Source organism: Lontra canadensis, unplaced genomic scaffold (genome assembly GCF_010015895.1).
Source record: "Lontra canadensis isolate GAN:19392208 unplaced genomic scaffold, GSC_riverotter_1.0 scaffold86, whole genome shotgun sequence".
Taxonomy (NCBI): Eukaryota; Metazoa; Chordata; class Mammalia; order Carnivora; family Mustelidae; genus Lontra; species Lontra canadensis.
The window spans coordinates 5,818,363-5,842,495 of record NW_022631080.1 but is presented as its reverse complement, the minus strand read 5'-3'; the positions used below and the strand labels follow the sequence as shown (position 1 = coordinate 5,842,495).

The window sequence follows — 24,133 nt, the reverse complement described above, 5'->3', positions numbered from 1 at the left end:
TTCTTCTGATTTGTTTAGTGTATATTTTTCTGGGGTCGTTGTTACCCTTTAAGCATTTTGTTCTCTCATTCATCTAGTCTTCTCTGAACAAAATGACAAAGTGGAAAAACTGACCTCAAAAAAAAAAAAAAAAAGAACAAGAAGCAGTACCAACTGCTAGGGACCTAATCAATATGGACATTAGTAAGATGTCAGAACTAGAGTTCAAAATGACGATTATAAAGATACTAGCTGAGCTTGAAAAAAAGCATAGAAGATACTAGAGAAACCCTTTCAGGGGAAATAAAAGAACCAAAATCTAACCAAGTTGAAATCAAAAAAGCTATTAATGAGGTGCAATCAAAACTGGAGGCTCTAACTGCTAGGATAAATGAGGCAGAAGAAAGAATTAGTGATATAGAAGACCAAATGATGGAGAATAAAGAAGCTGAGAAAAAGAGAGATAAAGAACTACTGGATCATGAGGAGAGAATTTGAGAGATAAGTCATATGAAACAATGTTAAAATAATTGGGATCCCAGAAGAAGAAGAAAGAGAGAGAGGGGCAGAAAGTATACTGGAACAAGTTATAGCAGAGATCTTCCCTAATTTGGGGAAGGAAACAGGCATCAAAATTCAGGCAGCATAGAGAACCCCCTCAAAATCAATTAAAAATAGGTCTACACCACATCATCTAATAGTTAAACTTACAAGTATCAGAGACAAAGAGAAAATCCTGAAAGCAGCTTGGGATAAGAGGTCTGTGACCTACAACGGTAGAAATATAAGATTGACAGCAGACCTATTCACAGAGACCTGGCAGGTCAGAAAAGACTGGCATGATATATTCAGAACATTAATGAGAAAAATATGGAGCCAAGAATACTATATCCAGGTAGGCTGTCACTGAAAATGGAAGGAGAGATAAAAAGCTACCAGGACAAACAAAAACTAAAAGAATTTGCCAATACCAAACCAGCCCCACAGGAAATATTGAAAGGGGTCCTCTAAGCAAAGAGAGAGCCTCAAAGTAACATAGACCAGAAAGGAACAGAAACAAAACACAGTAACAGTCATCTGACAGGCAATACAATGGCACTAAATTCATATCCTTCAATAGATACCCTAAACATAAATGGGCTAAATGTCCCAATCAAAAGACACAGGATATCATAATGGATTAAAAAAAATAAAAACAAGACCCATCGATATGCTGTCTGCAAGAGACTCATTTTAGACCCAAAGACACCTCCAGATTTAAGGTGAGGGGGTAGAAAACAATTTACCATGCTAATGGACATCAAAAGATAGCTAGGGTGGCAATCCTTATACCAGACAAATTAGATTTTAAGCCAAAGACTATAATAAGAGATGAGGAAGAAAACTATATCACACTTAAACGGTCTATCCAACAAGAAGATCTAACAATTTTAAATATCTATGCCCCTAACATGGGAGCAGCCAATTATATAAGTCAACGAATAACAAAATCAAAGAAACACATCAACAATAATACAACAATAGTAGGGGATGTTAACACCCCCCTCACTGAAATGGACAGATCATCTAAGCAAAAGATCAACAAGGAAATAAAGGCTTTAAATGACACACTGGAATAGATGAACATCACAGATATATTCAGAACATTCCACCCCAAAGCAACAGAACACACATTCTTCTCTAGGGCACATGGAACATTCTCCAGGATAGATCACATCCTGGGTGACAAATCAGGTCTCAATGGTACCAAAAGACTGGGATCATTCCCTGCATATTATTGGACCACAGTGCTTTGAAACTAGAACTCAACCGCAAGAGGAAAGTTGGAAAGAACTCAAGTACATGGAGGCTAAAGAGCATCCTACTAAAAAATGAATGGGTCAACCAGGAAATTAAAGAAGAATTTTTAAAAATCATGGAAACAAATAAAAATGAAAATGAAAACACAACAGTTCAAAATCTTTGGGATGCAGCAAAGGCAGTTCTAAGAGGAAAATATATAGCAATACAAGTCTTTCTCAAGAAACAAGAAGGGTCTCAAATACACAACCTAACCCTACACCTAAAGGAGCTGGAGAAAGAATAGCAATTAAAGCCTAAACCAAGCAGGAGAAGAGAAAAAATAAACAGAAATCAGAACAGAAATCAATGAAATAGAAACCAAAAGAACAGTAGAACAGATCAACAAAAATAAGAGCTGGTTCTTTGAACGAATAAGATTGATAAACCCCTGGCCAGACTTATCAAAAAGAAAATCATGAATGAAAGAGGAGAGATCACAACCAACACCAAAGAAATACAAACAATTATAAGAACATATTATGAGCAACTATACACCAGCAAATCAGACAATCTGGAAGAAATGGATGTATTCCTAGACTATAAACTACCAAAATTGAGCCAGGAAGAGATAGAAAACCTGAACAGACCCATAACCAGTAAGGAAACTGAAGCAATCATCCAAAGTCTCCCAAGAAATGAGAGCCCAGGGCCACATGGCTTCCCAGAGAAGTTCTACCAAACATTTAAAGAATTAATACCTATTCTCCTGAAACTGTTCCAAAAAATAGAAATGGAAGGAAAACCTCCAAACTTATTTTAGGAGGCCAGCATTACCTTGATCCCAAAACCAGACAAGGATCCCATTGAAAAAGAGAATTATAGATCAATATCCCTGATGAACATGGATGCAAAAATTCTCACCAAAATACAAGCTAGTAGGATCCAACAGTACATTAAAAGGATTATTCACCACAACCAAGTGGAATTTATTCCTGGGCTGCAAGGTTGGTTCAACATCTGCAAATCAATCAATGTGATACAATACATTAATAAAAGAAAGAACAAGAATCCTATGATACTCTCAATAGATGCAGAAAAAGCATCTGACAAAGTATAGCATCCTTTCTCAATCAAAACTCTTCACAGTATAGGGATAGACTGTATATACCTCAGTATCATAAAAGCCATGTATGAAAAATCCACAGAGAATATCATTCTCAATGGGGAAAAACTGAGACCTTTTCCCTAAGGTCAGGAACACAGCAGGGATGTCCACTATCACCACACTACTCAACATAGTACTAGAAGTTCTAGCCTCAGCAATCAGACAACAAAAAGAAATAAAAGGCATCTAAATCAGCAAAGAGGTCAAACTCTCACTCTTTGCAGATATGATACTTTATGAAAAAACACAAAAGACTCTACTCCAAAACTGCTAGAACTCATGTAAGAATTAAGTAAAGTGTCAGGATATAAAATCAATGCATGGAAATCAGTTGTACTTCTATACACCAACAGCAAGACAGAAGAAAGAGAAATTAAGGAGTCCATCCCATTTACAATTGCACCCAAAACCATAAGATACCTAGGAATAAACCTAACCAAAGAGGCTAAGAATCTATACTCAGAAAACTATAAAGTACTCATGAAGAAATTGAGGAAGACACAAAGAAATGGAAAAACGTTCCATGCTCATGGATTGGAAGCTCAAATATTGTGAAAATGTCTATGCTACTTAGAGCAATCTACACATTAATGCAATCCCTATCAAAATACCCTCAACTTTCTTCAAAGAAATGGAACAAATAATCCTAAAATTTGTATGGAACCAGAAAAGACCCCATAATAGAGGAATATTGAAAAAGAAAACCAAAGCTGGTGACATCACAATTCCAGACTTCAAGCTCTATTACAAAGCTGTAATCATCAAGACAGTATGGTACTGGCACAAAAACAGACACATAGATCAATGGAGTAGAACAGAGAGCCCAGAAATGAACCTTCAACTCTATGGTCAACTCATCTTTGACAAAGCAGGAAAGAATATCCAATGGAAAAAAGACAGTCTCTTCAACAAATGGTTTGGGGGAAACTGGACAGCCACATGTGGAAAAATGAAACTGGACGATTTCCTTACACCACACAAACAAATAGACTAAAACAGATGAAAGACCTCAATGTGAGACAGGAATCCATCCAAATCCTTGAGGAGAACACAGGCTGCAACCTCTTCCACCTCAGCCGCAGCAACTTCTTCCTAGGAACATCGCCAAAGGCAAGGGAGGCAAGAGCAAAAATGAACAACTGGGACTTTATCAAGATAAAAATGTTTTGCACAGCAAAGGAAACAGTTAACAAAATCAAAAGACAATTGACAGAATGGGAGAAGATATTTGCAAAGGACATATCAGATAAAGGGCTAGTATCCAAAACCTATAAAGAACTTATCAAACTCAACACCCAAAGAACAAATAATCCAATCAAGAAGTGGGCAGAAGACATGAACAGACATTTCTGCAAAGAAGACATCCAAATGGACAACAGACACATGAAAAAGTGCTCAGCATCACTCGGCATCAGGGAACTATCACTCAAAACCACAGTGAGATGCCACCTCACATCAGACAGAATGGTTAAAATTAGCAAGTCAGGAAACAACAGATATTGGTGAGGATGCAGTGAAAGGGGAACCCTCCCACACTATTGGTGGGAATGTAGCCACTCTGGAAAACAGTATGGAGGTTCTTCAAAAAGTTGAAAATAGAGCTACCCTACAACCCAGCAATTGCACTTCTGGGTATTTACCCCAAAGATACAAATGTAGTGATCCAAAGGAGCATATGCACCCCAATGTTTATGGCAGCAGTGTCCACAAAACCAAACTATGGAAAGAGTCTAGATGTCCAACAACAGAGGAATGGATAAGGAAGAAGTGGTATATAAATCTACAGTGGAATATTATGCAGCCATCAAAAGAAATGAAATCTTGCCACTGGCAACGACATAGATGGAACTAGAGTCTTTTACGCTAAGTGAAATAAGTCAATCAGAGAAAGACAATTATTATATGATCTCAATGATATGAGGAATTTGATATGAGAAATAAGTCAATCAGAGAAAGACAATTATTATATGATCTCACTGATATGAGGATCTCACTGATATGAGACAGAGGATCATAGGTGAAGGGAGGGAAAAATGAAACAAGAGGAAACCAGAGACAGAGACAAACCATAAGAGACTCTTAATCTCAGGAAACAAACTGAGGGTTGCTGGAGGGGAGGGGGATGGGAGGGATAGGGTGGCTGGGTGAAGGACATTGTGGAAGTTATTTGCTATGGTGAGTGTTGTGAATTGTGTAAGACTGATGAATCATAGACCTGTACCTCTGAAACAAATAATACATTATATGTTAATTAAAAAAATAAAACAGAATGTAAATGAGAAAAAATATCAATGATATTTATATTGATTATATACCAAAATGATATTTTAGATGTGTTTGATTGAATAAAATATATTATTTAATTAAAAAAGAAAGATTCCTGACATCACATTCAGCCACCTGAGAGGCCAAAAACATTCTCTCCAGCCTTGAGAGAATCTTCGCAGCCACATCTGAGTTCTGCTATGAAGCCAACAAAGTGTAATCTTAAATAAAACTCAAATATGGAAGTGTGACCTGATGAAACAGATTACTTACCCCTTCATAAACTGAAATGTATAACACCAATTATTCTATGGGGGGCGGTATTAACACTAAGGTCTGCCCTCTGAGTGAGAATAATTCCCTTTGTTCTCTAATAGGTACCACCTGCCTCCCACTGGATATGGCATCATCCCTCCATTGTTAAATTAAATCTTGCAGAAAGCACCAAGGATTATCATGAATGTCTGCATTAATGTCAGCCTCGGTTAGAAACAAAGCCAACATCTGGGAGTTTGCAGAAAGGGAGAAGCCCACTTAGGAAAATCAGGCAGAATAGTTCAATGTGCCTGTCAAACTTCACATCAAAACTGATGTAATACAGTAAGAAATGAATAAAACCGGGGGTGGGGGGAGCATCATTAATCAGAAGAGTTAACAGACTGCCTTCCTAAGCCCTCATTGTCAGTTTTACCAGGAAACCACACATATCATAGAGGAAACACGGATAAAAATGTTGCAATATCCTTGTCTTGATATGTCTACAATATATTATGAAGCCAAAAAAGGTGAAAGTTAACCCAAAAGTTATTGCTGGGGAAAGACTCCATTCAGACTACTAAGTAGAATGGCAAAAGGATGCATGCGAGAATGCAACAGAAAGAACTAACCTTACAGAGGAAGATTAATGACAGGATTACTTTGAAATATGTCTCTTTTATACAAATTAATACATAGAGCTTCATAAAGTGTTTTATTTGTCCCGTTGCAAAATTATACTTTGTTGCTTGCTTTTCTGAGCTGTTATCACAATAACATTTATTTCCATCCCAATCCCGTGCTCCACTGAACCTATGAAATATTGAACTCTTCTACAAAGGTGGGGTCATCAAAAAGAAAAATTCAGAAATTAATTAATACAAAATAAAGTCCCTTTTTTTCCCCACAGTGAATGAGTGACTTATTTTATTACTTTCTCAAAAATCTTGTAATGTGTTTTGAAAGTGTCCAGTTCAAAAAAAACCAAGAAATAAAAGTAAAGAAAAAAAGAAAATAGAGAACTGGAGATCAGAAAATCTATGGTAAATTTAGAAGTATATTGCCAAATAGAAAAACAGGACAAAAAAACTTTTAAACACCTTGTATCAAGATCTTGCAACTATGTTCATATAAGATAATTTTATCCTACGTGAAAATAATATGCTTACTACTGCAACTAGCTTCCTATATCTGGGCTGGTGAAATGGCACACAGCTATACCATGAAGTCACATAAAAATGATACCCAATATAATGATTAAAAACTGACAATGATAGGGCACCTGGGTGGCTCAGTCGGTTAAAGCCTCTGCCTTCGGCTCAGGTGATAATCTCAGGGTCCTGGGATCGAGCCCCGCATCAGGCTCTCTGCTCAGCAGGGAGCCTGCTTCCTCCTCTCTCTCTCTCTGCCTGCCTCTCTGTCTACTTGTGATCTCTGTATGTCAAATAAATGAATAAAATCTTTAAAAAAAAAACTGATAATGAGTTCCTGTCTGCCCCCCTTTTTTCTGCCCATCCTCCCTCCATCATTTCCTTCTTTCTTCCTATTCTCCTCTTTTTTATTTTTACTTTTTGAAAGTTTTATTAATTTACTTGAGAGGGAGAGAGAGAGAATATGAGTGGAGGGAGGGGCAGGCAGAGAGAGAAGGAAAAGCAGACTCCCCACTGGGCAGGGAGCCTGACATGGGGCTCGTTCCCAGGACCCCGAGGTCACAACCGGAGCTGAAGTCAAACACTTAACTGACTGAGCCACCGACGTGGCTTTTTAAATTTCTGAAAGTATAGTCTACCATACCATTATTAGTACAAATGGTTTTTGGCAAGCCTGAATAAACTACCAACCCAAATCCAATTTATTTTAGTGCTGTTTTAGTTACTCCCTCATGCCTTGACATCCTTCAGAAATGTGCCTTGACAGGACCATTCCTTGATCAAATTCTGGGCAGAGAGAAGCACATACGTATGCAGCATGTGAACATTCTAAGGGAGCCAGGTGCCAAACGTTATACACTGACAAGAGAGTAGGTAACTGATCAAACCGAGGGAATGTGGTAGACTTCCTGTAGGAGGTAACATATGTATGGAATGGTAAATAGGAATTTGCCATACAGACAAAATGGGGAGGTAAGATATTCTATATGAAGTGACCTAGAGAAAAATGTGGTTAATCTAGTCAATAACAACAGATTAGTAGATTTAGGAAATATTTTGTGAATTCTTACTTTAAATTTCTATGCCAAGGTCTAAGCCCACTTGGTCCCTCCTTGAACTAAGTGAGATGTAAGAAACTAATTGCCACGCCTCGGTTGAAAGGACAAGAAAGTGCTGGTAACCATCTCGTAGTATTGTTTACATGGTGCTCTCCATGTCCAGTGGTGGGGAGAGGGGTGGCTTAGATTTTCCACAAGGCGATCAAGCAAGACCCTGGGAATGTGAGCAGATCATGACGACGAGATGTTGGGGAAACATCCTGAAAGCTGGCATCCATAAGTGTATGTGCTCTAATTTGTGACATATTTCAGAAATCTGAAGCCACATGTTAGAATACCAAATAACTTGTGCAGGATACTATTTGAACCATCAAATATTTCCTTATACCCCCCAATAATATGGATGAAAACTCCTAGCCATTTATGGTGTTTTCTTCTAGGAACAAGGAAGATATACTCTTCATATTCATACTGGATGTTTTCTTTTCCCCAGACTACTGGCATCTTCATATAAATACAGTTCCCAGGTGGCATGTACTATGAGTTTATTCATTGTATAAATGCATTTTTTACCTCGTTGGTTGCCCAAATTATATTTTTCTATAAATACAGACTGGAATTCTATTCACAGATCAGGTGTGTAAGTATGAAAATTGTCTTTAAAAAGGACTTATTTCTATATTTTCTTTCATTATTGGTCTGAAACTTAAAACTATACACTTAGAAGTGATCTGCAATTATCTTAATGCCACGAAACTCGAATGCATTAAATTTGTGGAATTTTGTAGCCTAAATTCATCTTAGAAATGATTTATTTCATGCTTCTCATATTGAATATAGGAGACTCAGGTCAAATGAGGGTATGGCTTGCTTCTGAGTCCTCAATTTTTATAAAAATCCTGGAATTAGAGTATTAGCTCCTAAATTCCCAGCACTGTGTTCCCACCCCTGCTTTCCTGTGGATACCCCTATATGACCACCTTTTCTTTAAACAATCATAAAATAAGAGGCTCTGAGGGGCTCTCAAAGATCCTGTAGTGCCCCTGTTCTTTGAGTGGACAGCACTATTGTGTTCTGCATGGACTTTATTAACTCCTAGAGAAACTGGCATATAGTAAATGAGAGCATTACTCAAGTGCCATCCCCAAATTATCATCTTTCTCTTTAAATAAATGAAAGTGAGCTTCATTCTTAAATGGGATATTATTATATCTTGACACAAACATTCTTTTATATTATGGAAATATTCAACAGAAAATGCGATATAATTTGTCAGCAAAAATGCATTCTAAAATAAAGAAACTGGGGCACCTGGCTGGCTCACTCGGTAGAGCATCTGACTCTTGATCTTGATCTCAGGGTCATGAGTCTGAGACCCACGTTGGGTGTAGAGATTATTTTTAAAAAATTAAGAATTAAAAAAAAAAACAAAGAAACCTCATTATCATCTTTGAAAGAGCAGTATCATTAAAAGATGCTTAGGAATTGCCTCAACTGTCTAAGATTCATTTCAGCCAAATGAGTCATTATGTATTAGGAGTCTCTCCCCTGCCCTCCCAACAACCCCCACTGGGATTTTTCACAGGGAAAGATCAGTGTAGATATACTTCTGCAAAAAAAGAAGCAGGCTACTCAAAAATCTGGTGCCATCCGTTCCTTACATGCTGAAAGTCAACTCACAAAAGCACCAGGAAAAATTTCACCTGCAAAATCAGTCATTCACCACCAGGTAATCCCCAAATCCACTTGGACTGGATTTGGTCATCTGCCCATAGGTGGCACTGCCACATTATTCAACATGTATCTACTGAGACCGTATTCTGTGTGCAGCCTCATGCAAGGAAAGCACTTTTGAAAATTGGGCCTCAGACTCTATCATCAGGCTGTCTTGGCCCATGCTCCCCTGCCTCTCTGACAGAGGGCTTTCGAAGCAGAGGGTCTGGGTTCTAGTCCCTCTTGGTCACATGCTACCTGAGAGCTAACCCTCAGTTTCTTGACTTGGAAAATGCAAACAACAATATCTCGTTCATAAAATTTTAAGGAAGGTCAAATAAAATAATGCTTGACAAATACTTAAGCAAACTCTCTAGAGTACAATGTGGAATTGAAAATGTTCAACTGCCAAATGTGGTGACTCATTTTGGTTGAAATAAAACCATACACCAAAGGTTGCCGTAGTATTTAATAAGAAAACTTGGTACAAGGGCTTTTGAGGATGCAGGATACAAGGTTCTCTGTTAATCCTTATTGAAAAGATAATCAAGAAGTTAGGAAAATATTTACAAATTAATTATCATTGAGGCACAAGGTACAAAAAACATTAATTTCACACTGATTTAATCTCTCTATATTATTTATCCAGTCATTGTCAAGTTGATTCGGGGACAAGTCTGTTGTAAATGGAAGAAATTCTCTTATGACATTCTGTTTTCATTTACAGGGTTTTATTTTTATCCCTAGTGCAATATAATCCTTAACCTCAAGATTATAATTACAATAAGGAGCTTGCTATCTCTGCTTTCTGTAGAAAATGCTGTCTGCTGAAGCATTTATTACAGGAAATTGGATTTACTCACCCAAAACTGTAAAGCGCACACTAGCCTTCGGATGTTTGGCTCAATATCCGTTTGTCCTTGCTTAATGTCCTACCCATCTCCTATGTGGGACATAGATTTACTTGTCCACAAGTAAGCTTTTTAATTTTAAATTTGTCCGTTCATGGCCATTCTCAAAAAATAAATTTGTGACTCTAACAAATTCATTTGTAATGAAAACACAGAGATTTTTCTACAACGGTAGGTACAAAATCGGTGTTGACGGCGATGAGTTCTACCTTGTTACTTGCGCTCCCTTCCACTGTCTGACAACCACTCTAAGGCCATTAGAATAACAGAAGTGGAGTTATTGTGCCTCCTTTTAGGGGAAAACAAAGTTGAACACTCCGGGGCTCAGAATCAAGTTAACTGTCCTCCCAGCACCTGGGCTTTTGTCTTATTCCTGGGCTCTACCTTCCTGTAAGACTGCCTACAAATACTGAGGCCCATCGTAGAATTCGGGGCTCTTGCTACTTCCGTCACTAAATACTGGTATCCTGGCCAGAAACCCAAACTTATGGCCACGTGGTGAGAGTCCTCCCCAAGTCCCACTGCTTCCCACTCTGTCTACATCTCTGAACAAGGCCTTTCACAAGATTTCTTCTGCCCTTGTCTGCCAAAGAAAAGACAACCAGACACTGGTTTTTGTTACACTGAAACCACTACAGAAACGTAAAGATGGTTGGAAATTAAGATGGGCGCACTAGTGCTTCAGCAAGGCTTGACTTTAAACAGAACACATTCTTCTCTTCCTTATTCTCAAAGCCTCCCTGTCCCGTTCACTTGTTTTTCTGTAGATTTCTTTGTTCTAGGAACTCAGTATCAATATGGAGATCTCGCTGCTCTTGATATATACTTCCTAAGGAGACTTGGGTGCCAGGGGCCAGTGCTAGTTGCAACATCACCTTGAGGATGTGAAAAAAGCGGCTGGCAGTTCATAGCAGATTCCTATCTATCTAAATGGCCCCGATCCTGTATTTTCCTATAAAACCTCTCAGTCTTTTACCCTGGGCGGGCTTGCCCTCTTGGGGGCATGAGCCGGCAGCAGCCTCCTTTGCCTGGCAAAGTAATAAACTACCTTCTTCTTTATCCCTCCATGCTGTCTTCCTGTAACATTTCCGCTCTGGAGCACAGAGGTTGGTTTTTGACAACATTGTGCCTTGATTATATCCCATGGTGAATAAAAGTAAATGCAGAATCCTGCAGTTTGATTCAGGGACCTGGTGTTATTTTTCCTTTTAAGTATAAGGATCATCCTAGCTAATGGCATCAAGGTCAGTTGAGTAACTGGCTAGCCTTGGGAAAAGAAAGATAAAGAGATACTGGACTGGTGAATTTGCTACTTCCTTTTATCCTCACTACTGGGAACAAGCAGAGTTCAATTGTGACATGAAGAAACTATAATTAAAGAGTGAAAACACACACACACACACACACACACACACACACACAGAGCAAAAACACAGGCTAACAAATAGAACGGAGAGACCATGACTTGAGTGTCCTACTTCAGCAAATGAAGGCTAAATTACTGAAAACATGAAGTTCCCATCACTAGCGCTCTAGGCAGATTTCTTTTCTATTTTCTCTAGGTATTGCTTTATGAAGAAGCTCTGTAAGTTTGTTTTTTTTTTTAAGATTTTGTTTATTTATTTGACCGAGAGAGACAGTGGGAGAGGAAACGCACGCAGGGGGAGCAGCAGAGGGAGAGGGAGAAGCAGACTCCCTGATGTGGGGCTCGATTCCAGGACCTTGGGATCATGACCTGAGCCGAACGCAGACCCTTAAGGATGGGGCTCCCCAGGCGCCCGGAAGCTCTGTAAATTCTAATGTATTTACGGGAAACGGACTTAACTTGCTCATTTTTGAGCAGCATCTCATCATCAGGACACAGAAAATGATGCCCGCACCTGAGGAAGGAGAAACCCACGGCTCCTCTGGGAACCGGCTCCTGGCGTCCCCCCGGCAAGCCCGACCTGGCTCGGAGCGGTCGGAGCCCTCGCCCCTGAAGCCCCACAAGTCACGCAGCCTCGTCAGGCCTCGTGGACCCGCCTGTAAAGTGATGCTTTGAAAGTACGACGCCGGAGGGACGAAGAAGCGCAAACAGGGTGAAGTGTCCTGGGGGGGGGGGGGGGGGGGGGCCCGCCGTTAGCCGTGCACGAAGCCACCATCGCAGACCACAGAGCAGGCCCTGGTTCCGACTGGCCACTCTCTCCACGTCCCTCGCGTGGCCCGGGGCTCTTCTCCCTCCCTCGTCACAGGGAACGATGCTGTGGTCTCAGCGAGCCTGAAGGGACACTCCTTCGAGCTGCGGAGCCTCCCGCTCCTCTCCGTCTCACTCCTGGGCCAGTCGGCTTCCCTGACACCGGCCTTTGAGTAGCGCAGAGCGGAGAAGAAACAAAGAAATTCCTGCACTTTCTTTCTCTTTTACTTTTTTGTTTTGGTTTTAATTACGTTGAATTTTACTTGAATAGTTTGTTTTGGTTTTAATTACGTTGAACTTTACCTGAATAGTTAAAGGTAACAATAGTTAAAGGAATCTCTTCCACCCACTTGTGTTTAAGGTGTGAGAAGAGAAATAAAAAGAGGTCCCTGTGTCAAGGGGTTTTAAGACAGAACTGGGAGGCCATTAAGGAGGTGGGCCTTATGCACTTCCTCATCAGGCAGAACTATGAACTTTTGGACTAGGCCAGACCGCAAATACTTAGTTTTCTGCCACCAATAACTTATAATCAGAATTCTTTGTAATCTATCATATGTGTGTGTGTGTGTGTGTGTATGTGTGTATGTGTATATATATATATATATATATATAGTACTTTTTTGTATATATTTGTAATCTATCTCACACACACACACACATATATATATATATATATATATATATATATATATATTTATATTTATCTTTGTCTTTGGAAACCTCTGATTTTTACTTCCTACTAGGACTATTCGGATTGCTGCCCAAATCTGTGCACCCTGAATTGCAATTCTTAGATCCCAAACAAACTGTTTTGCTTAGTTATTGCCTCCTGACAATTTTAGGTTGACAAAGGAAATGGCTTACTGCAAAGAAACACCCTTCTCCATATCACTTAGTAAAGACTTAGATGCTCAGCTTACTGAAGACAAAGCCAGACACTCACCCTTCCAATTCCCGTTCTTTGTCTCATAAAAGATGAGCTGATTGGCTTGTTCCTGCTGATCAATAGTTACAAAATGCTCTTTAATCAAACTTTAGTTTAGCTTCTCTACCTCCCCCTGGTCCCTGAACCTTGATCCACCTCAGCCTGAACCAACACATAATGCCTCCTGTCAACAGAGTGGTCTCAGAGTAAAAATTTTTCGGATGGAATTTCCAAATTTTCCTTTCATCCCACTTCCCTGCACCCAATTATTTCTAGCCTTATTTATTCCTCCCCATGAAAGAAAACTCCTTTTTGCCTAACACTTGTGAGGCTTGCAGATCTCGTGATATTTTTGCTGTTGCTTGTTTGTTTCAACTGTTTATAGGTTTGCTTTTTCAAGGAAGAGCTGGGCATGAAAGGTTGGGAGGGTGTGGATGAAAAAACTAATGGAAAACAGACATGATGAAGGAAATTTGAGGGTTTTGTGTGTTTGCTTTCATGGACAATTTTCTCCTTATACAAATGAGAGGTGGAGTGGAGCAGAGTCTAAAGGAGGCATTCCCAGAAGGCTGTGAGGTAGAAGCAGCCTCTGGATCTGTTAGTCTCAAATTGGGTTCTGCACTCAGATCTGTGACTATGGGGCAGTCGCACCCCTGGAGGTAGGCGCTGCCTGCAAACAACGCACCTCCTCATCACTTCTTCCCCTGTGAGGTCAAGTGTAAACTTCTCTATGTAGAATCTATGGGTAGTGATGTTTCCTGCCAAGCCAGGGGGAGCCAGAGGAAAGAAAAGGAAATTAATCTTGGACCAAGCTGTTAATCAAATTTCAGCAAAGGTCAGAGATGGGCTTAGGGACATTTTTTTAAAAACTCCCAATAACTCCTGTAGTTTACTGTTCTATTATTTGGAAATTCAGTCTTATCTGTTCCCTTTGACTTCTGGGGGAGAATCTCAGCTGAATAGACAACGTTGTTTTTTTTTTTTTTAAGATTTTTATTTACTTGACACACACAGAGAGAGAGAGACAGCCAGAGAGGGAATACAAGCAGGGGAGATGGGAGAGGGAGAAGCAGGCTTCCCGCTGAGTGAAGGAACCCGATGTGGGGCTCAATCCCAGGATCCTGGGATCATGACCTGAGCCGAAGGAAGACGCTTAACAACTGAGCCATGTAGTTCTATCCCAATGGAACACTTTCTACCAGCACCATAATCACATTCTGTTCTCATCGTTCTTCTTCTTCTTCTTCTTTTTTTTAACACTTACTTATTTATTTGAGGGCGGAGGGGCAGAGGGAGAGAGAATCTTAAGCAAACTCCATGCTGAGTGTGGAGCCGGACATGGGGCTCCATCTCAAGACCCTGAGATCGTGACCTGAGCCAAAACCAAGAGCTGGATGCTTAACCAACTGTGTCACCCAAGCACCCTTATTCTCATCATTTTCTCTACTGAATTTGCACTGTAGAGACTGACACTGATGGCACACTTACTAGGTTCCAGGTGCTACAGACATAGTGTTCTATTTGAGCTTCACAGTAAATGAGGCATCAGTGATGTGTTATTATTTCCATTTTACAGGTGAAGAAACCAAGACTCAGGAAAGGTAACTTGCAGAGATTCTAAAGCTAGCGGGCAGCAGAGTAGAAACTTAAATCATTCCCAATAATTGTATCTGAGTCTAAACACCCTACTATTTCTATTGTACTATAATGCTTTACCACATACCTAAATATCTCCTCATTTTCATTCTATATTGAACATTTTAACTTTTATTCTTTCCTCTCCATACCTACATAAATATTAGTTTAAAGTCATAGGTTACTTATCCATTTTATAAAGCCTATTCCCATATTTTATTCCCTTAGTATTTCTCAATAGTCCTGTGAAAAGGGTGAAATGGTCTTATTTTCTCCATTTGTCAATGACTTACTTGAAAGTGAGAATAAATAAGGACCTTTTGGTAAAGTGAGACAGCTACTAAAATGGTAGTATCCAGATCTGAGCCTAAAATTTCAATTCCAAATCCATGATCCTCAAAACACATAACATTTTCTTGGATATTGTGGTGTCTAAGGAAAGCATCATAAGTTGCTAACAACTTCTTTTCATTGTGAGACAAAGTACACCCTAGAGAGGAAGTCTGCAGGAAAATATGTATGGTATACTCAGCCAGCCACGGAACCAGAGTAAAACCAGTATAGCCAAAAATATTTGGCATAAAACCTGAACTTATTATTTTAAAAATATTAAGTTTATAAAAATATTCTTAATTTTATTATCATTTTAAAAAGTACATAAATGTAAATTTTAACAAATAACTAAAATGCAAACATCTAGTCAAAACCGGAACACTGGAGGAGTCAAGATGGCGGAGAAGTAGCAGGCTGAGACTGCTTCAGGTTGCGGGAGATCAGCTAGATAGCTTATCTAAAGATTGCAAACACCTACAAATCCAACGGGAGATCGAGGAGAAGAAGAACAGCAATTCTAGAAACAGAAAATCAACCACTTTCTGAAAGGTAGGACTGGCGGAGAAGTGAATCCAAAATGACGGGAAGATAGACGGCAGGGGGAGGGGCCGGCTCCCGGCAAGCAGTGGAGCAACGGAGCACAAAATCAGGACTTTTAAGTCTGTTCCGCTGAGGGACATCGCTCCAGAGGCTTAACCAGGGTGAAGCCCATGCGGGGTCAGCGTGGCCTCAGGTCCCGCAGGGTCACAGAAGGATCGGGGGTGTCTGAGTGTCGCAGAGCTTACAGGTATCAGAACGGGGAAGCCGGCTACAGAGACAGAGCTGAGGAGTGAGCTCTAAGCTCGGGGTTACGTTGAACTGGTCGCAGCCTCTGTCGGCTCGGAGCATGGCCGGAGGCCAGGGTGACGGGAGCAATTGGGCGCTGTTCTCTGAGGGCGCACTGAGGAGTGGGGCCCCGGGCTCTCGGCTCCTCCGGGCCGGAGACTGGGAGGCCGCCATCTTCATTCCCGTCCTCCGGAACTCTACGGAAAGCGCTCAGGGAACAAAAGCTCCCGAAAGCAAACCCGAGCGTATTACTCAGCCCGGCCCCTGGTAAGGGCGGTGCGATTCCACCTGGGGCAAAGACACTTGAGAATCACTACAACAGGCCCCTCCCCCAGAAGATCAAAAAGAATCCCAGCCAGGACCAAGTTCACCTACCAAGGAGTGCAGTTTCAATACCTAGGAGAGCAACGGAATTCCAGAGGAGGAGAAAGCAAAGCACGGAACACAAGGCTTTCTCCCCATGATTCTTTAGCCTTGCAGTTAATTTTTTTTTCTTTCTCAATTTTTTTTTCTCTTCTTCTGCCAAATTTTTTAAACTTTTACCCTTTTCTTAACGTTTTTAAACTAGATTATCTAGTATATATATATTTTTTCTTTTTTATATTTTTTCCTTATTCGTTTTCTTTTTTTAATTGTTTCTTTTTTTTTTCCTTTCTGAACCTCTTTTTATCCCCTTTCTCCCCCCTCACGATTTGGGATCTCTTCTGATTTGGTTAAAGCATATTTTCCTGGGGTTGTTGCCACCCTTTTAGTATTTTACTTGCTCCTTCATATACTCTCATCTGGACAAAATGACAAGGCGGAAAAATTCACCACAAAAAAAAGAACAAGAGACAGTACCAAAGGCTAGGGACCTAATCAATACAGACATTGGTAATATGTCAGATCTAGAGTTCAGAATGATGATTCTCAAGGTTCTAGCCTGGCTCGAAAAAGGCATGGAAGATATTAGAGAAACCCTCTCGGGAGAGATAAAAGCCCTTTCTGGAGAAATAAAAGAACTAAAATCTAACCAAGTTGAAATCAAAAAAGCTATTAATGAGGTGCAATCCAAAATGGAGGCTCTCACTGCTAGGATAAATGAGGCAGAAGAAAGAATTAGTGATATAGAAGACCAAATGACGGAGAATAAAGAAGCTGAGCTAAAGAGGGACAAACAGCTACTGGACCACGAGGGGAGAATTTGAGAGATAAGTGATACCATAAGATGAAACAACATTAGAATAATTGGGATTCCAGAAGAAGAAGAAAGAGAGAGGGGAGCAGAAGGTATATTGGAGAGAATTATTGGAGAGAATTTCCCCAATATGGCAAAGGGAACAAGCATCAAAATCCAGGAGGTTCAGAGAACCCCCCTCAAAATCAATAAGAATAGGTCCACACCCCATCACCTAATAGTAAAATTTACAAGTCTTAGTGACAAAGAGAAAATCCTGAAAGCAGCCTGGGAAAAGAAGTCTGTAACATACAATGGTAAAAATATTAGATTGGCAGCAGACTTATCCACAGAGACCTGGCAGGCCAGAAAGAGCTGGCATGATATATTCAGAGCACTAAACGAGAAAAACATGCAGCCAAGAATACTATATCCAGCTAGGCTATCATTGAAAATAGAAGGAGAGATTAAAAGCTTCCAGGACAAACAAAAACTGAAAGAATTTGCAAACACCAAACCAGCTCTACAGGAAATATTGAAAGGGGTCCTCTAAGCAAAGAGAGAGCCTAAAAGTAGTAGATCAGAAAGGAACAGAGACAATATACAATAACAGTCACCTTATAGGCAATACAATGGTACTAAATTCATATCTCTCAATAGTTACCCTGAATGTTAATGGGCTAAATGCCCCAATCAAAAGACACAGGGTATCAGAATGGATAAAAAAACAAAACCCATCTATACGTTGCCTACAAAAAACTCATTTTAGACCCAAAGACACCTCCAGATTTAAAGTGCAGGGGTGGAAAAGAATTTACCATGCTAATGGACATCAGAAGAAAGCAGGAGTGGCAATCCTTAGATCAATTAGATTTTAAGCCAAAAACTATAATAAGAGATGAGGAAGGACACTATATCATACTCAAAGGATCTGTCCAAAAAGAAGATCTAACAATTTTAAATATCTATGCCCCTAACGTGGGAGCAGCCAACTATATAAACCAATTAATAAAAAAATCAAAGAAACACATCAACAATAATACAATAATAGTATTATTATAATAATTTATTATATATAATTATTATAATAATATTATTATTATTATTGTATTATCCCCTCACTGATATGGACAGATCATCCAAGCAAAAGATCAACAAGGAAATAAAGGCCTTAAATGACACACTGGACCAGATGGACATCACAGATATATTCAGAACATTCCATCCCAAAATAACAGAATGCACATTCTTCTCTAGTGCACATGGAACATTCTCCAGAATAGATCACATCCTCGGTCCTAAATCAGGTCTCAACCGGTATCAAAAGATTGGGATCATTTCCTGCATATTTTCAGACCACAATGCTCTGAAGCTGGAACTCAATCACAAGAGGAAATTTGGAAAGAACCCAAATACATGGAGACTAAACAGCATCCTTCTAAGGAATGAATGGGTCAACCAGGAAATTAAAGAAGAACTGGAAAAAGTCATGGAAACAAATGATAATGAAAACACACAGGTTCAAAATCTGTGGGACACAACAAAGGCAGTCCTGAGAGGAAAATATATAGCGGTACAAGCCCTTCTCAAGAAACAAGAAAGGTCTCAGGTACACAACCTAACCCTACACCTAAAGGAGCTAGAGAAAGAACAAGAAAGAAACCCTAAACCCAGCAGGAGAAGAGAAATCATAAAGATCAGAGCAGAAATCAATGAAATAGAAACCAAAAAACAACAGAACAAATCAACGAAACTAGGAGCTGGTTCTTTGAAAAAATTAATAAGATTGATAAACCCCTGGCCAGACTTATCAAAAAGAAAAGAGAAAGGACCCAAATAAATAAAATCATGAATGAAAGAGGAGAGATCACAACTAACACCAAAGAAATACGGACAATTATAAAAACATACTATGAGCAACTCTACGCCAACAAATTTGACAATCTGGAAGAAATGGATGCATTCCTAGAGACATATAAACTACCACAACTGAACCAGGAAGAAATAGAAAGCCTGAACAGACCCATAACCAGTAAGGAGATTGAAACAGTCATCAAAAATCTCCAAACAAACAAAAGCCCAGGGCCAGACGGCTTCCCGGGGGAATTCTACCAAACATTTAAGGAAGAACTAATTCCTATTCTCCTGAAACTGTTCCAAAAAATAGAAATGGAAGGAAAACTTCCAAACTCATTTTATGAGGCCAGCATCACATTGATCCCCAAAGCAGACAAGGATCCCATCAAAAAAGAGAACTACAGACCAATATCCTTGATGAACACAGATGCAAAAATTCTCACCAAAATACTAGCCAATAGGATTCAACAGTACATTAAAAGGATTATTCACCACGACCAAGTGGGATTTATTCCAGGGCTGCAAGGTTGGTTCAACATCCGCAAATCAATCAATGTGATACAGCACATTAATAAAAGAAAGAACAAGAACCATATGATACTCTCAATAGATGCTGAGAAAGAATTTGACAAAGTACAGCATCCCTTCCTGATCAAAACTCTTCAAAGTGTAGGGATAGAGGGCACATACCTCAATATTATCAAAGCCATCTATGAAAAACCCACCGCAAATATCATTCTCAATGGAGAAAACTGAAAGCTTTTCTGCTAAGGTCAGGAACACGGCAGGGATGTCCATTATCACCACTGCTATTCAGCATAGTACTAGAAGTCCTAGCCTCAGCCATCAGACAACAAAAGGAAATTAAAGGCATCCAAATCGGCAAAGAAGAAGTCAAACTATCACTCTTCGCAGATGATATGATACTATATATGGAAAACCCAAAAGACTCCACTCCAAAACTGCTAGAACTTGTGCGGGAATTCAGTAAAGTATCAGGATATAAAATCAATGTACAGAAATCAGTTGCATTTCTCTACACCAACAACAAGACAGAAGAAAGAGAAATTAAGGAGTCCATCCCATTTACAATTGCACCCCAAACCATAAGATACCTAGGAATAAACCTAACCAAAGAGGCTAAGAATCTATACTCAGAAAACTATAAAGTACTCATGAAAGAAATTGAGGAAGACACAAAGAAATGGGAAAATGTTCCACGCTCCTGGGTTGGAAGAATAAATATTTGAAAATGTCTATGCTACCTAAAGCAATCTACACATTTAATGCAATTCCTATCAAAGTACCATCCATTTTTTTCAAAGAAATGGAACAAATAATCCCAAAATTTATATGGAACCAGAAAAGACCTCGAATAGCCAAAGGAATATTGAAAAAGAAAGCCAAAGTCGGTGGCATCACAATCCCGGACTTCAAGCTCTATTACAAAGCTGTCATCATCAAGACTGCATGGTACTGGCACAAAAACAGACACATAGATCAATGGAACAGAACAGAGAGCCCAGAAATAGACCCTCAACTCTATGGTCAACGAATCTTCGACAAAGCAGGAAAGAATGTCCAATGGAAAAAAGACAGCCTCTTCAATAAATGGTGTTGGGAAAATTGGACAGCCACATGCAGAAAAATGAAATTGGACCATTTCCTTACACCACACATGAAAATAGACTCAAAATGGATGAAGGACCTCAATGTGAGAAAGGAATCCATCAAAATCCTTGAGGAGAACACAGGCAGCAACCTCTTTGACCTCAGCCACGGCAACATCTTCCTAGGAACATCGCCAAAGGCAAGGGAAGCAAGGGCAAAAATGAACTATTGGGATTTTATCAAGATCAAAAGCTTTTGCACAGCAAAGGAAACAGTTCACAAAACCAAAAGACAACTGACAGAATGGGAGAAGATATTTGTAAACGACATATCAGATAAAGGGCTAGTGTCCAGAATCTATAAAGAACTTAGCAAACTCAACACCCAAAGAACAAATAATCCAATCAAGAAATGGGCAGAAGACATGAACAGACATTTCTGCAAAGAAGACATCCAGATGGCCAACAGACACATGAAAAAGTGCTCCACATCACTCAGCATCAGGGAAATACAAATCAAAACCACAATGAGATACCACCTCACACCAGTCAGAATGGCTAAAATGAACAAGTCAGAAAATGACAGATGCTGGCGAGGATGTGGAGAAAGGGGAACCCTCCTACACTGTTGGTGGGAATGCAAGCTGGTGCAACCACTCTGGAAAACAGCATGGAGGTTCCTCAGAATGTTGAAAATAGAACTATCCTATGACCCAGCAATTGCACTACTGGGTATTTATCCTAAAGATACAAACGTAGTGATCCGAAGGGGCACGTGCACCCGCATGTTTATAGCAGCAATGTCTACAATAGCCAAACTATGGAAAGAACCTAGATGTCCATCAACAGATGAATGGATATAGAAGAAGTGGTATATATACACAATTGCATACGATGCAGCCATCAAAAGAAATGAAATCTTGCCATTTGCGATGACGTGGATGGAACTAGAGGGTATCCTGCTTAGCGAAATAAGTCAATCAGAGAAAGACAACTATCATATGATCTCCCTGATATGAGGGAGAGGAGATGCAACATGGGGAGTTAAGGGGGTAGGAGAAGAGTAAATGAAACAAGATGGGATTGGGAGGGAGACAAACCATAAGTGACTCTTAATCTCACAAAACAAACTGAGGGTTGATGGGGGGAGGGGGCTTGGGGGTGGGGTTATGAACATTGGGGAGGGTATGTGCTATGGTGAGTGCTGAGGTGTGTATACCTGGCGATTCACAGACTTGTACCCCTGGGGATAAAAATATATTATATGTTTATAAAAAATTTTTAAAAATTAAAAAAAAAGAATATATATTAAAAAAAAAAAAAAAAACTGGAACACTGCCAGAACAGTTATGCTCTAAGTATCTTCTGCCAGAAGGAAAAAGCTCCTGTTGGAAGGTCCAAAATGAAAGAAGGAAGGAAAACCGACTTTGTTTAAATACTAATAATGTCTAATAGGCTTATAAATAGATTTAAATGCAAGGCAGCATCATATGTTGGGATGAGATTAATTAAAGTGCATAAGCTATTATCTAGGAAGATGGTAAAAGAATTGTCCTTATTTTTAAGTTAACTGTATTGTTAAATGTAACAAAATATAGAAAATCTTTAAACATCAAATCATAATTTAATGGAATATGGGGAATGGATACCTGTATAACCATCCCATTTACCTATTGGTCACAACCTCTTCTCCCAACCCAACTTCCCTATCAGAATAAAGCTTTCTCTTTCATGGTAATCACTTCCTTTTTTTGCTGCTATAATAATTATGTCCATTTTATGGTCAATATTTGTAAGTAATCTACATATGATCAAAATAATGTGTACTGTGTTGTTGGGTGAAATAACTTACATGCACACACACACATACATGCATAACCATTAAGCCATGTTTGTTAATGGTGTTCCAATCTTCTATGGCTAATTGATTTTTTTGCATGGTGATTACCAGAAAAAGGATATGCTAAAATCTCCCACAATGCTTACTGTGTTTATTTCTTGCTTTAATTTTACATTTTTTGGATCTATTGATCCATCTGTTAACTGACCAATCCATCCATCTATTCTGTTTTATCTCCTTACTGAAATGAACCTTTCATCTTTACAAACCGATTCTCTTCATCTCTAGTAAAAAAAAGTTTTTAAAGATTTTATTTATTTATTTGACAGAGAGAGAAATCACAAGCAGGCAGAGAGGCAGACAGAGAGAGAGGGGGGAAGCAGGCTCGTGGCTGAGCAGAGAGCCCGATGCGGGGCTCGATCCCAGGACCCTGGGATCATGACCTGAGCCAAAGGCAGAGGCTTTAACCCACTGAGCCACCCAGGCGCCCCTCTAGTAAAATTTTTTGTCCTAATTTATAGTAGAGCTGGTTCATGGCCATTTTTTGTTTGTTTGTTTAAGTTATCTCTACACCCAACGTAGGTCTCCAATTCATGACCCTGAGAACCCTGAGATTAAGAGTCATATGTTCTACCGAATGAGCAGGCCAGGCACCCCGGGGTTAGGATGTGTTTTTCTTTCCCTTTTTCTCCCACTCCACTCAACACCAAAATGATTTTCCTGCAACCCTGAGATGAGATTAATTCTGGTTTACTTTAACACTAAGGTTGTAACCCTTTTGGATCCTGGACTTTTCTGCTAGAGGTAGGCCCTGGGTCTTGACTTCTGTAGTCCTCCATCCTTCTTTCCCTTGATGGGAAGCAGAACACGCCATTTCCAAATGTGTCACTTTGCCATGTGGATTGTTTTGAGCTGAAGGCAAATAAGACCCAGTAGACTCAGGAAAAGTTATTATCTCCCCCTTAACTACATAAAAGAATTTACATTGGGGTCCTGTACCAGGAAGAGATAACATGTTTTTTTAAGATTTTATTTATTTCTTTGACACACACACACAGAGAGAGAGAGAGAGAGAGAGAGAGAGATAACAAGAGAGAGAGAGTGCACAAGCAGCAGAAACAGCAGGCAGAGGGAGAGGGAGAAGCAGGCTCCCCACTGAGCAAGGAACCCAATGTGGGGCGTGATCCCAGGATCCTGGGATCATGACCTGAGCTGAAGGCAGATGCTTAACTGACTGAGCCACCCAGAAGCCCCAGCGATAACTTTTTATACCAAAAAGAATTTTTTCTTTCTTTCTTTTTTTTTTTTTAAGAGAGGAAGAGCATGCAATCAGGGGAGGGGCAGAGGGAGAGCGAGAATCCTAAGCAGGCTCCATACTCAGGGCAGAGCCCCATGCAGGGCTCTATCTCATGACCCTGAGATCATGACCTGATCTGAAATCAAGAGTCAGATGCTTAACTGAGTGAGCCACCTAGGTGCCCCATCAAAAAGACTTATCTG

General features: G+C 39.7%; 1 pseudogene; it reads right to left on the bottom strand.

Moving 5' to 3' along the window:
• The window catches only part of LOC116882660, a 55,075-nt pseudogene extending 43,672 nt beyond the window's left edge, over positions 1–11,403 (bottom strand).
• Positions 11,404–24,133: the final 12,730 nt, after the last annotated feature.